Source organism: Haemaphysalis longicornis, unplaced genomic scaffold (genome assembly GCF_048455015.1).
Source record: "Haemaphysalis longicornis isolate Haplotype H1 unplaced genomic scaffold, Haemaphysalis longicornis Haplotype H1 scaffold_9, whole genome shotgun sequence".
NCBI lineage: Eukaryota > Metazoa > Arthropoda > Arachnida > Ixodida > Ixodidae > Haemaphysalis > Haemaphysalis longicornis.
The window spans coordinates 135,200,319-135,215,265 of NW_027526460.1; positions in this window are offsets into that span (position 1 = coordinate 135,200,319).

Below are 14,947 nucleotides of genomic sequence, written 5' to 3' on the forward strand. Positions count from 1 at the left end.
TCCATCAAAAAACTTTGCCAAGCTTGGGAAGTGAAACGAGGCCTACGTATTTGTAGAGACATTTTACTCCTGAGCCTTTTTTCGCAACACGTTAAGATTTTTATTCGATAAAGGGTCTACCACTCAACGCAGCCGCACAGTGTTTGTGCGGACTCAGAACGAAAGTACACGGAACCCTAGCCATAAAAAGCGTTGATGTAAAACGAAGACAGTCTATCCTGTTAAACAGGATTTGACCCCTTTCCATAGCACGATAGAAACGCTTGCCAGTAAAATGATCTCGCTAAATTGGTGTTGCAGTGCCGCCAATCTCCTTAGAACGTACAACGCTCCATCTCTCCTGAGTTAACCCGATGTGAATATGTAATCATTGCATTTGCTTTGAATTCCACGTGAGCAGTGTACGTGTGCGTAAACGGAGAGCTTTGTAAGGACAGTAAACATTTGGTGAACGTCTCCTTTCTTCACCTAGCTTCTTACCACCTCACTGCCCCACGCGTATCCGGCCTGCTTTTTCCAATAAATTAGTTCTCTCTAAACAAAAGGTAATGCATGTTCGTCTCGTGGAACATTAAAATGAGTCATAACACATTAACATAATTTTTATCCTGTGAACATGGCCCGCCAAGGGGAGCAAAGGACCAAGGCTTCTTGGACTAAGGAGGCCTCCCACCACGTGACGATTACAATTTAATAAACATTTATTCCCTCTCCTTCTCTGCAATCGAAATATTCGCGGGAGCAATCACGGAAACATAGTGAAGAAATTATAAGCAGCACAGTTGCTGACCTAGATAAAGGACTCGTGGTGCGAAGACGGATGGCTCGTATCAGCAGCAATGTGCACTGCATGCCACATACAAAATCTCTGCTGCAAAAAGATAAAAATATGAATGTAAAATCTCTGAACCGGCAAACGTTGTCAACTTACGACAAAACACAAAAAATAACAATTACAGACTCCTCCAAAAATCTTCGAAAAACAACTTCGAAAAAACGCACATCCGGCGCCCCAAGCAATGGCAACATGATACATGCAGCACTAACTACGCAAAACGAATGATTAAATTTAATTGACAATGTATGCTTAGAAAATTTTCTATTGTAGAAAACATCGGTATTTTTACTGCTTCGTTTAAGGATATTCGGAACATGTTTTTCTGGTTGGCTGGTCTTGCAATATTGTGATGGACATTTGTTACTGTCTTTTATCTTTCTTTTCTTGACGCTTGTTTTTCGAGGCAGTGTGTAATTCCTTGTGTTATTTCGAAAATTAACGTTTGCCTAAGGCTGTGTTGCTTGATAAATATTTTATAGTTAGCTCTTCATAAATACGTACCGCGTAGTTTTTTTGATAGCCTTTAGTGATTACGTACATGGTTTCTTTTTCATTTTTTAGGGAAAATTGGCTGTCATTTAAGTGCCCCGTACTCCTGGTGTTGTAAAAAGAATTACAGCGTCTACCCGACGAAAGATACACGTTCCGTTTTTAGTTCTCCCTGTCTGCCATGCAGGGGGAAAAGACCCAGTCAAGCCACTTTATGGCTTTTTGTCCGGGCCCCCAAGCATGATTGATGTGGAAATAAAATAAAATTATCAATATTGAAAGCTATTTTTGTATACGACTTTACGTATACAATAAGCACCGTCTCATGATAGGTAAAGTCTGAAATTACAAAATAATTTCTTTTCAGCTCTTTTCAGTGTGTACTTAATTAAAAGGATTAGAAGCTGCCGTCACGGGATAGCTTGGTTAGCAGTGTGCCGGAGTGCAGGAAATATGTTCGTTTTTGTAAAAAGCCAACCAGAAACACCACCATTCAACCTAGCCTAGCGGCACCACACGTATATTAACTAGAAGCTGTGCGCGTATCACATTGCAACCGAGAACACATTACAACCCAGAACATACATGTGAAACCAGTAACGGATAACCATGAGCCTTTCGAATCCGCGTCACCGCGCGTCGTGGATACGCTGGTAAAAGGGGCGGTCGAATGAAGCTATGTATGTATGTATGTATGTATGTATGTATGTATGTATGTATGTATGTATGTATGTATGTATGTATGTATGTATGTATGTATGTATGTATGTATGTATGTATGTACAGATAATAAGGAAGAAAGGAGAGTCCACTATCAGGCGTAAATTGGCTCGCCTAGGGGTGGACACTGGAACGCACGGTGTGTAGCCAGGGAGCTTTTTATGAACGCGTGGCATTTAGTACCTCCAGTGGCAGGAAGTGAGAGAGCAAAATGGTATTGAACCCAATAAAAATAAAGCAACCTATGTTTCAGATTTATCAGTCAAGTTTTACAACATTTATTTTAGTGCAGGGTCTCCATCTTGTACGGTGTAGAACACCGTACAAGATGGAGATTCTGTGGAACACCGTACAAGCCTCCATTTTGTACGGTGTTCTAATTCTGTCTTGGACTGCACATGGGAACAGCGACAGCTCCTTGAACTGCGCAAATGGACTGCGCAGTGGGTTTTAGCTGCTGTTATGAGCGATCGTTTCGGGAACGTGTTTTCTCCATACTGTCGGGCGAGTTTGTGTGTTTTTTTAAGTTATAGTTCTCTGGTGTGGGCAGTTCTCTGCTTTTTTTCCTCACTGGTTCAAATGAAATGGCCGCTTTCCGGTAAGACAACCTTTACGAAAACATTGCTCAAAATAATAAACTCCAAGAGTTCACAGAAGCAGAAGAGGTTCTAAAACATCTGGCATAGCTAAACGAAATTGAAATATTCACTGAACTAGCTCAAAAGAAGGTACACACAAAATTTCGAGGTTATAAAATATTAACCGTTCCTCGTTCCGTAAATGTGAACTCACAATAGAGCAGGGTGGCAGTGTTTTTTAGATTGTCAAAATAAATCTTGTTCCCGTACATCCATGCTACTAGAAATCTCCTCATCTTTAGTCACTTTATGAAATATGATACTAAGACATCACATTTAGAACTGGTCATCCATTTTTCAGACTGATTTGGCTTTGTGAACGAGCTTCACGACGCTCCGAACCGTAATTGTAGGCGGCAACGTGAATTTGCCAAATGAAACAGAATGATGAAGGCGCCCTCTTCTTTGTTCCCACTTTGACCGAAGATTTCTATACATGCGATTTGTTTTTGCTCACTCAGCTAAACAAAAAAAAAAAAACAAAAAATATTCCGTTCGGCTGTAAACACTCTGGACGTAGTGCTGGACACTAGGCCTGATTTCGTTGGTACCTGACTCGCATATGGGGTTATAGAGATCATTCTTCACTCAGCATCAATCTATGTTTACACGTCTATGTTTACAGCATCTACACGTCTAGACACCGCCGGTTGTTCCTGGACACCGCAGCAAAATTAAATTTTTGCTATCAAATTAACGATTTGGTTCTTAAATCAGTTGACGAATATAAATACTTGGGTGTAATAATTTCGTCTAATCTTACTTGGAATGCACATGTGAAGCATGTTACATCTAAAGCCTACAACAAGCTTTTCTTTTTGAAGCGTACTTTGAAAGAAGCCACATATGAAACAAAGCTTCTCGCGTATACTACTTTCATACGCCCAGTTTTGGAATACGCTAGTGCTGCCTGGTTCCCGGCCTCAAAGGCGAGCATTGCTTTATTAGAAAGAGTTCAACGTAAGGCTGTGCGCTTTATCTTTAATTGGTACAGGCGTAGTGACTCTCCAACTGAAAATCTTAGAGCAAGCGGGCCTTAGTGAACTGGAAAAGCGTGCCAAAGTGAACCGCTTGAAGCTTTTGTATTTACTCTTTCACGATTCGTTAAAGACAAACTCCGATACCTAAATTCGAATCAATAAAACCAGTCCTACGCGATACAAACATTCACACACACTCGAAGAATACGATTGCAATAACGACACGTTCTACTTTTCTTGCTTTCCCCGCGCCTTCAGAGAGTGGAATTTATTAGATCGCTCCATCACTCAACAAATAACAGTAGACTAGTTCACTTCTCTAGCAGAAATGGCTATCCTTTCTAGATAACAGGTTTTCCATGCTACGTGCGCCAATGTGTGTGATTTCGATACTTTTTTGAGCAAGTGCTATCTTTTTTCGGCGTTTACCTTTCTTGCTTTTATTATTGTATAATTTCTGCGTTGGTTTCGATACCTTATGAGCAAGCGCTACCTTTTCTTTTCTTCGCCGTCTATGTTTGTTGCCTCTATTGTATTGAATAATTTCTGTGCTAGTGCAAGCTCTGTACTTCGAGTCAACCGTCGTTATACTTCTTCGTTAACTATTGTAAAAAAAATCTGTTCGACATGTGTTCTTTGACTATGCCTGCTCCTGTACAAATCCCAGAAGGGATTTATGTTTGTTGCCTCTATTGTATTGAATAATTTCTGTGCTAGTGCAAGCTCTGTACTTCGAGTCAACCGTCGTTATACTTCTTCGTTAACTATTGTAAAAAAAATCTGTTCGACATGTGTTCTTTGACTATGCCTGCTCCTGCAAAATCCCAGAAGGGATTGACAGTATAAATAAATAAATAAACAAATAAATAAATAAATAAATAAATAAATAAATAAATAAATAAATAAATAAATAAATAAATAAATAAATAAATAAATAAATGTTTATCGCGACGAAAAACAATTGATTCAACAATTCATTATTGTAATACGTCGGATAATATGGAGGAGGAGGCAAGTAGTTGAGCCTAAGTCGAAGCATGTTTGAAGGAGCGTTTCAGAGAGTACAGTGTAAAAAGGACCTCAGTAGTATTATACGAAACATGTTTATTCAACCCTGGCTATAATAAAAAAATATTAACTCTCAGTTATTTACATTCATCCACTATTTTCGGAAAGTTTGCATCAATCGTGTACGTGTATATGGCTGGTAGTTTCTAGTAATGGTCGTACAAGCAGACTTGTCTAGTTAAAGTAAAATTTCCGAGTCCTGGCACCCTTTGGAAATATTCATTATCACGTTGTTTAGCGAAATTTGGTCATTTTGTGTGTTTATTTCCCTGTGATGAATGGCGCCATGTACAACTAATAGTACTGTTGTATTAAACTTATTTGCTACATCATTTATCAACAAAGAAAACAAAATGTGGCCTAGTATTATGTCTTGTCGTACGTCATATATAACTTGGTTTTGGTCTGAGCATTGTTTTCCGCAATCTTCTAATTGTCACTGATGTGACCGGTACACTAAAAATTAATTTGTAATGTTTCGAATTCCGAGAATGGTATGTAGTTTACAGAGCAGTTTCGGGTGTTATACGTGACCAAAAGCCTTTCAGATATCGGAAACATAGTGTTAGACTGGCCAAGCTTGTCTATTGTTAGTACAAGTAGTGAAAAGTTTCTTGTAATGTAGCAGCAGTTGAGCGGCATTTTTGGAACCGTTGATTTCATTGATAATGCTGTTTGCCTCATCAAATGCTGGGATGTGTTTCAGTAAAAGGTATTTTAGTAGTTTACAGGCAGCATAAGGGCGTGAAACGGGTCGAAAATGTGAAAGATGGTTTCCATTTCCGAACTTATAAATGGGAACTACTTTACTGGTGTTGCAGTCTTTGGGCAAGTTACATGTATCTAAGGATTTTTCATACATATGCAGTAGTTATTTTCTTGTCCCGTCGGCGTATCTTGTAAGTAAAGGGTTCATGGTATGTTATTTGGATACTTGATTTTTAAGGTCAATGGCAAGTAGCAAACTAAATTCCGGATGCTCCTAAATGTATTTGCTGAGTCATAAGGGTGACTCAGCAAATTCCACATTGCTGCCTGCACCGCTTCCTACATTGATTCAGGACATGTATCGCATCAGAAATTATGCCTGTTAGGCAAAACATCGTCCCTAAATGGCAAATTTACCCGTCGTAACTTTACACCAGAAGATGATGATGATGGTTTGATTTTATTGGCGCAAGGCCGACACGGGCAAAGAGCGCCAGACACAAAGTTATTACATGAGGAGAGAACACGAAATAAAATCAGCTAAAAAACTATGAGCGCAGCTGGTGTAAAAGGCCAGGGTGAAAAACAAGAGTGGTTAAAAGATAAATGAGGTGGTTGGTGTATAGGACCAGGGGTAAAACTATGGGTGGTATGAGATGAGTTGTAAGAAGTGAACTTCTGACAGGAACTTAAAGGTGCGTTGAACAGAAAACATGGCATCGTCTCCTAAGAAGTATGACGGGTGTGGTGGAATATGTCGTGAGTGTAGTTGTGGGAAGTGTTTGCGTCGTGTAATGTCGAGTGCCTTACATTGTATGAGGACGTGGATCACGGATCGGGCCTCTCCGCAGCTGCTGCACAGAGGTCTTGAAGGTGCCAGTGCGTTGCATGTGTGTGCCCTATCCGTAATCTCGCTAAGGCGACTTCAGAGTATCTATTGCGTGTGTCGGTGGTGTATGGTCCAACGTGAGGTTTTATTACGTGTAACTTGTTGTCTGTTTGTTCACTCCAGTGTGTTTGCCATGTTTTGCGAAGTTCTCTGATGTGTGGTTTCACGTCGGTGTAGGGTAATGTGGTTATGTCTACTGTATTCAAGAGTGTAGCAGCAGCAGCCATTCGATCCGCTGCTTCGTTCCCGGCTGTACCACAGTGGCCAGGAACCCAGCAAAGAACCAGTTCAAATTTGCGTACATACACAGACATACTACCCTTGACGATCAGATTGACAACGTGGTTTTTCGAAGGCAATGTTGACGACAGTACCCGCAGAACACTTAGGGAATCTATATAGATAATGGATTGTGGGATGTGGCTTTGAAGTATATGATTGACAACAAGAAGTACACCGTAAGCCTCTGCCGTAAAGATACTAGTATGACTATTCAGAGTTCTAGTGACATTAAGGCCGGGCCCATGCGCCACGCAGGACACAGAGGTGGCAGTTCTAGAGGCGTCCGTATAAAATTCAGAACACTCTTACTTGTGCTGCAAATACAAGAAATGCTGCAGAATTTCACATGTGGGAGCTCGGTTTTTATCTACATGTGTGAAAGATGTGTCGCATGATACGGGGCGGAGATGCTATGGTGCTATAAAATCCGTTAGAGAACTTTGGATTGTATCTAAAAAGGAGACAGCAAGCTCTGACGCTTCCTCTCTAACTCTGAAAGAGAAGGGCGCAAAGAACGATGGTCGATTTAAAAGGAGTTCAGTCTTGGACGTATCATGAAAAACTGATTTAAAAGGATGGTGAGGCATGGATGAAATTTTAAAAGCATAAAGGAGATCTGTGTATGCTCGCTGACGTTATAGGTTCCATTTGTTGCACTCCACATAGAGGCTTTCGAGCGGGCTAGTGCGGAAGGCGCCACATGCCAGGCGGAGCCCGAGATGAAGCACTGGGTCCAACATTTTGAGGGATGTTTTACTTGCTGACCCATAAACAACGCTACCATAGTCCAATCGCGAACCTATAAAGCTGGTAAAAACACGTAAAAGAAGTTGTTTGCCAGCGCCAAAAGAAATGTGCGAGAGAACCTCCAGGACATTCATTGTTTTTAAGCATTTATGTTTTAGTTCTTTTATGTGTGGGATGAATGTGAGCTTTTCGTCAAAGATTATACCTAAAAACTTGTGTTCCTTTTTGACAGGCATCGAGACACCATTGAGTTGAATGTCAGGATCCAGCCGGATGCACCCGCCGCGGTGGCTCAGTGGCTAAGGCGTTGCGCTGCTGAACACGAGGTCGCGGGTTCGATTCCCGGCCGCGGCGGCCGCTTTTCTGATGGAGGCGAAGAGCAAAAATGCCCGTGTGTACGAGATTTCGGCGCACGTTAAAGATCCCCAGGTGGTCAAAATTAATCCGGAGCCCTCCACTACGGCGCGCCTCATCGCCTGCGTTGCGTCGGCGCGTTAAACCCTACAATCAATCAATCAACCAGCCGGATGCCACGCCTCTTGGAAAACAAAACACAAGTGCACTTCCCTGGATTGAATTTAAAACCGTTGCTATCTGCCCAGCCAGCTAGCTTGTTAACACCAAGCTGGACTTGGCGCTCGCAAACAGACAGGTTACAAGTCTTAAAGGATAATTGTACGTCGTCTACTTAAATTGAGCAGGAAATCGACGGTGGCAATGCCTTCCTAAGGGATTTCATTTTCGCAATAAAAAGGGTGCAACTTAAAACTCCACCTTGCGGCACTCCATTTTCCTGCATAAACCCTAGAGAGTGCAGTTCCAACTCGCACATGAAGGTTCTTTGACACAAGTAGCTGGCAAGTGTGTTCATCATGTTACCTGGCATGCCGAAGGACTTGAGGTCGCTTAGAATGCCATACCGCCACGCAGTATCGTACGCTTTTTCCAGATCAAAGAATACCGTCATACAATATTGTTTGTGGAAAAAAGCATCCTTTATATAGGACTCGAGCGCGACGAGTTGGTCGTTGGTGGACCGCCCCGCCCTGAAGCCTGCCTAGCAGCTCTCGAGAAGACCATTGTACTCAAGAAAGTACACGAGTCTCCTGTTTATCGTCTTCTCGAGGAGCTTGCACAGGCAGCTTGTGAGGGCGATGGGCCTATAGCTAGCGGGAGAAGAAGGGTCCTTTCCTTCCTTCAGGAAAGTCACTACTATGGCCTCCCTCCAAGAGCGAGGAGTGTGCCCCGAAAGCCATATGTTGTTGTATAGATGTAGGAGTGTTTCAAGAGTGTCGGGGGGTAGGTATTGTATCATGGTGTATGTGATTTTTTCTGCACCTGGAGCTGAAGGCCTACATGTGCTCAGAGCAACCTTCAGCTCATGAATTGAAAAAGGAGAATTGTAAGAAGTGTGCGACTTGTTGTTATCACGCAGGGACTTCTTTTCTACAGATGTTTTGCGTTTCATTAAAGTGTTTGTGTAGTGTGCTGAACTGGACACATGTTCGAAGTGTTGTGCAAGTGTGTTAGCCTGGTCTTCCAGTGTGTCCCCTGTTGTACTAACCAGGGGCAGGCTGTGTGTCTGTTGTCCTTTTAGTTTTCGTATTCGTGTCCAGACTTTGTGTGTGTCAGTGTATGAGTTGATGGAAGTGAGGAAGGTGCGCCAACTCTCCCTTTTCGCCTCACGACGCACTCGCTTCCCAAAAGCCTTTGAACGTTTGAAAGAAATGAGGTTATCTGTCGTGGGGTACCGGCGAAGGACACCCCACGCCTTGTTCTGGGCCTCTCACGCCCGCCTGTAGTCCTCGTTCCACCAGGGCCTCCTTGGGGTGCGGGACCCACTTGAGGCCTGGGAGTGGACTTTGCGGCGGCGTCGAGGATGTGCGCCGTGACGAGTTGGGCGGCTTCCTCCACGTGTAGGTGTTTTATGGATGTGTGGTGTAGTTGTTGAAGACCAGGAGGTAGACGCGATTAAAGGTGCACCAGTTTATTGGCGGCCTTGCAACGGGTGATTCTGTCCAATTCTGAGGATGATGATTTCACGAGCCTCGCTGCCCGTGCTGCTGCTGCTGGGCTCAATTCTTCTGCTTCGTCTTCCTTTCAACCAGATCACATTTTGTAACAAGCTCCGGGCCGGCCAAATAATACGGATCTGGTTGACTGAATTCTTGAATCTGGAATAAGTTCTTCGCGTACAAGTATGAAGCCTCAAGACCATGCGATACCTAAATCGGTCGACTAGAAGTGATTCCCACGGTGGTACACACTTCACGTAGACGAACTTTTCCATCTCTTCCCCGAAAAGTTGAGTCCCTCGTCGACGTCTGTCGATCGGCGTGTCTATGCTTAACAATCGCAGTATCTATAAGGTCGAAAGTAACTGAAGATTTCGTTGGAGTTACATCTGCGGTGGGTAACTTGTGCAGGTGTTCGCGCTGACGCAATCGGTTCCATCGCCTGCTCGATCGATGCTCTCGATGTTTCCATCGCGCACAAATGGTTCTGCTAATGAAGCTTCAGGCGTTAAAGTTGAACATAAACTATCGAGGAAAGCCGTTGGGTAAGGGGCAGAAAAACCTCTTTCAGTTCGGCAGGCACGATGCTTCCGAGGAAGTTCTTGAACTGCAGAAGCCGTCCTACCCTCAATATTCCTTTCTCGTCGAGGTAAACGTCGAAACTTTGCAGCGATGGAACCGTTCCGCTGACCTTCGTTCGAAACGCGTCCACTGGCGTTCGCTGGACCCATTACAATTCGGGTATTCTGTGTTTCTTTCGTTTGTTGGTAACCACTTCGTTCAGATGTCCGAGTCTTGCAGGTGGTTGACGTAAACGCACTTTCATCACGTGTATTGTCAATATGTTCGCTGCGTTCGAAATCGGTGATGTTGTCGATGCATTCATCGTGACAGGGCTTATGACGATTCGGGCCCCTACGAAATTCAACAAGGTTACGTTCACTGCTTTTAAATGCGGTTGCAGTGAAGGCTCTTGGGCCCTTGTAATCTTCCTCTGGATGTTTTCGCTTATCTTGGAGTCCAATGTGGTCGAGCTCCCCAAATGCTTTCGTCACGGATTCACACTCTTCCGTTGTCACGTGCATGGTTGCCACCGCTTCTGATTCAGTGTTTGGCGAGGTAAAATTCGCGTCTTTTTGCACTCTCATCCCAAAAAGCGCTTTCTGGAAGGTCTTTGATTCAGCCGCAGAGCTGGACATAGTCGACAGTTTTTCTGTTGTTGGACGTTTCCAAGTTGGATCACACAAAGAAGTAATATGACGCCCTTTGCAATTCCGACACGAAAGCTTTCTTGCATTCTTGCAATCCTTAGAGCGGTGGAAGGGCCTGGCGCAGCGAAAGCAACATCCTTTTTTCCGCAATTTGGCTTTCTTTTCGTCTAATGAAAGTCCAGCCCGGCAATCACCTGTTGTGTGGCCATTGGACTCGCAAAAGAGACATCCATGGTGGTATATCTTGACCGTTAGCGTGGAGGCAGGACCTTGAATGTTGTCCTTGGCTTCGTTACGGGGTGCCTGAGCTTGAAGTTGCGTGTCGATTCTTGCTCCAGTAATAATGGAAGTAATTTCCCGACTCCGTACTTCTAGCTGCAACAGGTCAAGCAATATCGAGAGTTCATCGGGCTGTTGACCTCCCGGTTCTCGTGCTGGTACTTCCTTTAACGTTTGTTCGTTGAACTTGAGCACGAGCTCACGGGGCAGAGTCTGCAATAGTAGAGTCCTCAACATAATTCCGTAGGCCGCGACGTCCACACCGAGATTCTTCAGTGATATCATGTTGGTCTGTATCCGTTCATGAAGTGTCTGAAGGCCAGTCAAGTCGTCGCAGGAGGTCACTTTAGATAGGTTTAGCAAGTTGCTCATATGCACATTGATTAACAAGCTTTTATCACCAAAACGCTGCTGCAGTAGTTCAATGGCTATGGGGTAGCTCTCGTTGGTTGTCGACAAGCCGCCAACGATGCCTTCCGCTTTCCCCTTCAGATAGCTGCGCAGGTACTTAAATTTGTCCACATTGTCTAGCGATGGATTTTTGTGTATTGTAGATTCGAATTGTTCCCAAAATTCTGGCCAGCGAATAAATTCTCCATCGAAAGGCTGTATGTCGAGCTTCGGCAGTCGAACCTGGACTCTTTCGCGGGATGGAGCGACCTCCTGACCTGTACTAATCGCCGAAGGGCACGTGGCCGCAAGTTTTCTCTCCGAGCGATAGATCATGCGATCGATTGAGTCCTGGTAATGTTCTGCTGTGGCAAATTCCTCGTCTAGCTCCTCATCTGGCACATGCTGCTCTATCTCTTTGTCCAGGTCGGCTAATACAGTCTTCTTCTGTTTGAGCATGTTGAGGTGTTCATTCAGCTCACCGATAGGTAGTGGGTTACCATCCAGCAGTGATTTCATCTCGTTAATGATCTTTGTCGTTGATGCACGGTGCGTCCCACGTTTCCGTTTCAAACTGTCCATGGTGAGGCCCGGTACGTTGATGTCACTCTGTCGCTCTGTTGATTCGATGCGCCGCTCGAGGTCCGGGGTGCCCTTTTCAATAGTCTTGCCTCATCGTTAGGGGTCTTCAACTGTGTAAACCTTGCATCCTGGTCACGGCACCAAAATGTTGAAGACCAGGAGGCAGACGCGATTAAAGGTGCACCAGTTTATTGGCGGCCTTGCAACGGGTGATTCTGTCCAATTCTGAGGATGATGATTTCACGAGCCTCGCTGCCCGTGCTGCTGCTGCTGGGCTCAATTCTTCTGCTTCGTCTTCCTTTCAACCAGATCACATTTTGTAACAGTAGTTGAGATGTTTGTGTGAATGTGCTCCAGTTTGGTTTTGATTCATTAAACCTTTTATGGGAAGATGGACTACTCGGGCCTATACCTATATACGTTAATGAGGTGGGGAAATGGTCACTACCATATGGGTCTGTGCCCACACCCCACTCAAGACATGGAAAGATAACTGCGGAACCAATAGCCAAGTCAAGATGCGAGTATGTATTGTGTCCTACGTTATGGTATGTAGGCTGTTTTTTTTTTGTTGAAAAGGCATGCTCGGAGGATGTAAGAAACATCTCTATCAGGCGACCTCGGGCATCCGTTCTGGAGGAGCCCCAGAGATAGTTGTGCGCATTAAGGTCGCCTGTTAGTATGTATGGTTCGGGCTGCTGGTCAACCAGTGCCTCGAAATCAGAGCTCAGAAGTGCAAAATCAGGAGAGATGTAAATGGAGCATACCGTTATCAACCTATTAAATATTATTGTACGGATCGCTACAGCCTCGAGGGCAGTGCTTAAAGAGAGAGTGTGGCATGTTAATAATTTCCGGGCGATAATGGCCACACCTCCTGAAGAGTGGGTGCAGCCAACCCTGTCCTTTCTGAATACCATGTACCTATTTAAGAAATTTGTGTGTTTAGAATTGAGGTGGGTTTCCTGGAGACACATGATACTTGATTGACTGGCATGCAGAACCTCATACACATCGTCAAGGTTTTTAAGCGGGCCTCTGGAGTTGCATTGGATGATGTTTTCTGTTCCCATTATTTAAATTTAAGAATGACTACAGTGTGTGTGTTCGTGTTTGTTGATGTGTCGTCTTTCGGGGCTGTTAATCTCGGATTAGGCTTTTTAGGCCTTTCTACTGGCTTGGCCGTCGGAGGCCGCTCCTTGCGCTGCGTTGCAGGCAGGAAGGGCGCGACGTCCATTTCGTCATCAGATGTCCTGGGGGTGCCCGTCGAACCGCCCCCCCCCCCCGGACTTGGTCCCCCTTCGGGAGCCCTTCGTTTGAGCCGCCACCGCCGCGGTTCGTCGGGGATGCCAGAAGTGGCACGGGCGGTGAGGTGACGGTGGGAGCCGATGCGGGGCCCCCGATGTCCATCCCCTCGACACCCTCCAACGCACTGGAGGACGAGGAGGCAGCGGCGGGAGTGACACCGGTCCCAACGGAAGAGGTTGGAACCACAACCGCTGCTGCCTCAGCAAGCGGCGTGGTGGCGGGTTGGGCTGCCTGAGGCAACCCGGGGGGGGGGGGGGGGTCGGGGGAGGGACCAGGTCAGACTCGCTGAACTGGGTCCCTGTGAAAACCAGACGCCGCTCCTCCCCCCGGCGAGCTGCGTCAGCGTACTTCCCCAGGGGGAAAGGGGCGAACCTCTTCCGCGCCTCTGGGAAGGTGATGTTCTCAGTTACCTTGATGTTGATTATCTTTTTTTCAATTTGAAATTTTTTGCACTTGCGGGAGTAGGCTGCATGCGCCCCCCCGCAGTTCACACAAGAGAGGGTGACGGATGGACAGTTGTCGCTCGGATGGTCATGCGACGCGCATTTTGCACACGTCGTTCAGCCGCGGCAAGAGTTTGTACCGTGCCCGAACCGCTGGCACTTAAAACAGCGCCGCGGGTTCGGGATGTAGGGACGGATGGAGCAACGGATAAAACCTGCATTTATGTGTTGTGGAAGAACTGCGCGGTCAAAAGTCAAGATAATGTGCTTGGTGGGAATCTCCTTGTCGTCTCTGCGGATAGTGATGCGTCTCAAGGCAGTGACGCCCTGATCCTTCAAGCTGGCAAGGAGATCCGCATCCGTTTCGTTCAGGAGATCCGTCTCGGATATCACACCCTGCGAGCTGTTGAGGCTCCGATGGGGTGTGACCCTGATGTCTAGATCAGCCAGTCTAGTCTGAGCTAGAAGCTTCGTGGACTGCTGCTTGTCGTTTATTTCGATGAGGAGTTCACCAGACCTTTGTTTTTTGCACTTATATGATTTTCCTATTATGGCTTCAAGATATTTTGCGATCAAGAAGACTGACTGCGATACAAGAGGTTGGGCTGGATTGAGCGATTCCATCACAAGAAATCGAAAACAATTATCCGGTTCAGGAAATGTTAAAGATGTCAATGAAGGAAAAGATACTTCGGTGCGGCCCCTTTTCAGGGACCGATCACGTTTGGGGGGGGGGGGGGGGTTGAAAATACCATAGGGCATAGTATAAAAGCAGGGAGACTGGGGTACTTTCTTCTTTGACCTTACCCTGGTAGTCAAAGAGGTCCCGGAGCTCCCTGCCTGGTAGACAGGCAGGGAGCCCATCGGCCGGATCTTGACCAAGGCTCCGACGGCCACCGTTTACGGCTTCTACCTTTCACCTTTAAACACCTCGCCATGGTTGGACACGGCTTATGTAGGGAGCTCGGGGTCCGCGGTATCGCTGCTCACCGTCACCATGAATAATCAAGGTGCCCCGTGCGGGGTACACCAGAAGATTTCTGAGACATCAATGTTTGGCCTCGGTGTAATGTGAATGTTACCTCTAAATAAAGATAACTCTGCCCGAATTTCGACGTCATTAAAACCTATCTGGGCGCATTTCTTTTTACATCAAGGCTGTCCATAGCTAGGATCCAACAGATCGACTCCGGCAACAGAGCGATGAACACAGTGACGTTCGCTGCGGGATAATTTTCCCTTTCTCCGGGAATTTCAGGCTATTATTTTGGCCAAAAGGGAAAAAGAGATCCTGAATAGATGCACGGAATTGTAGTAGTCGGGTAACAAAATTAAAAATTAGCGACGTTAGTAAACTGGA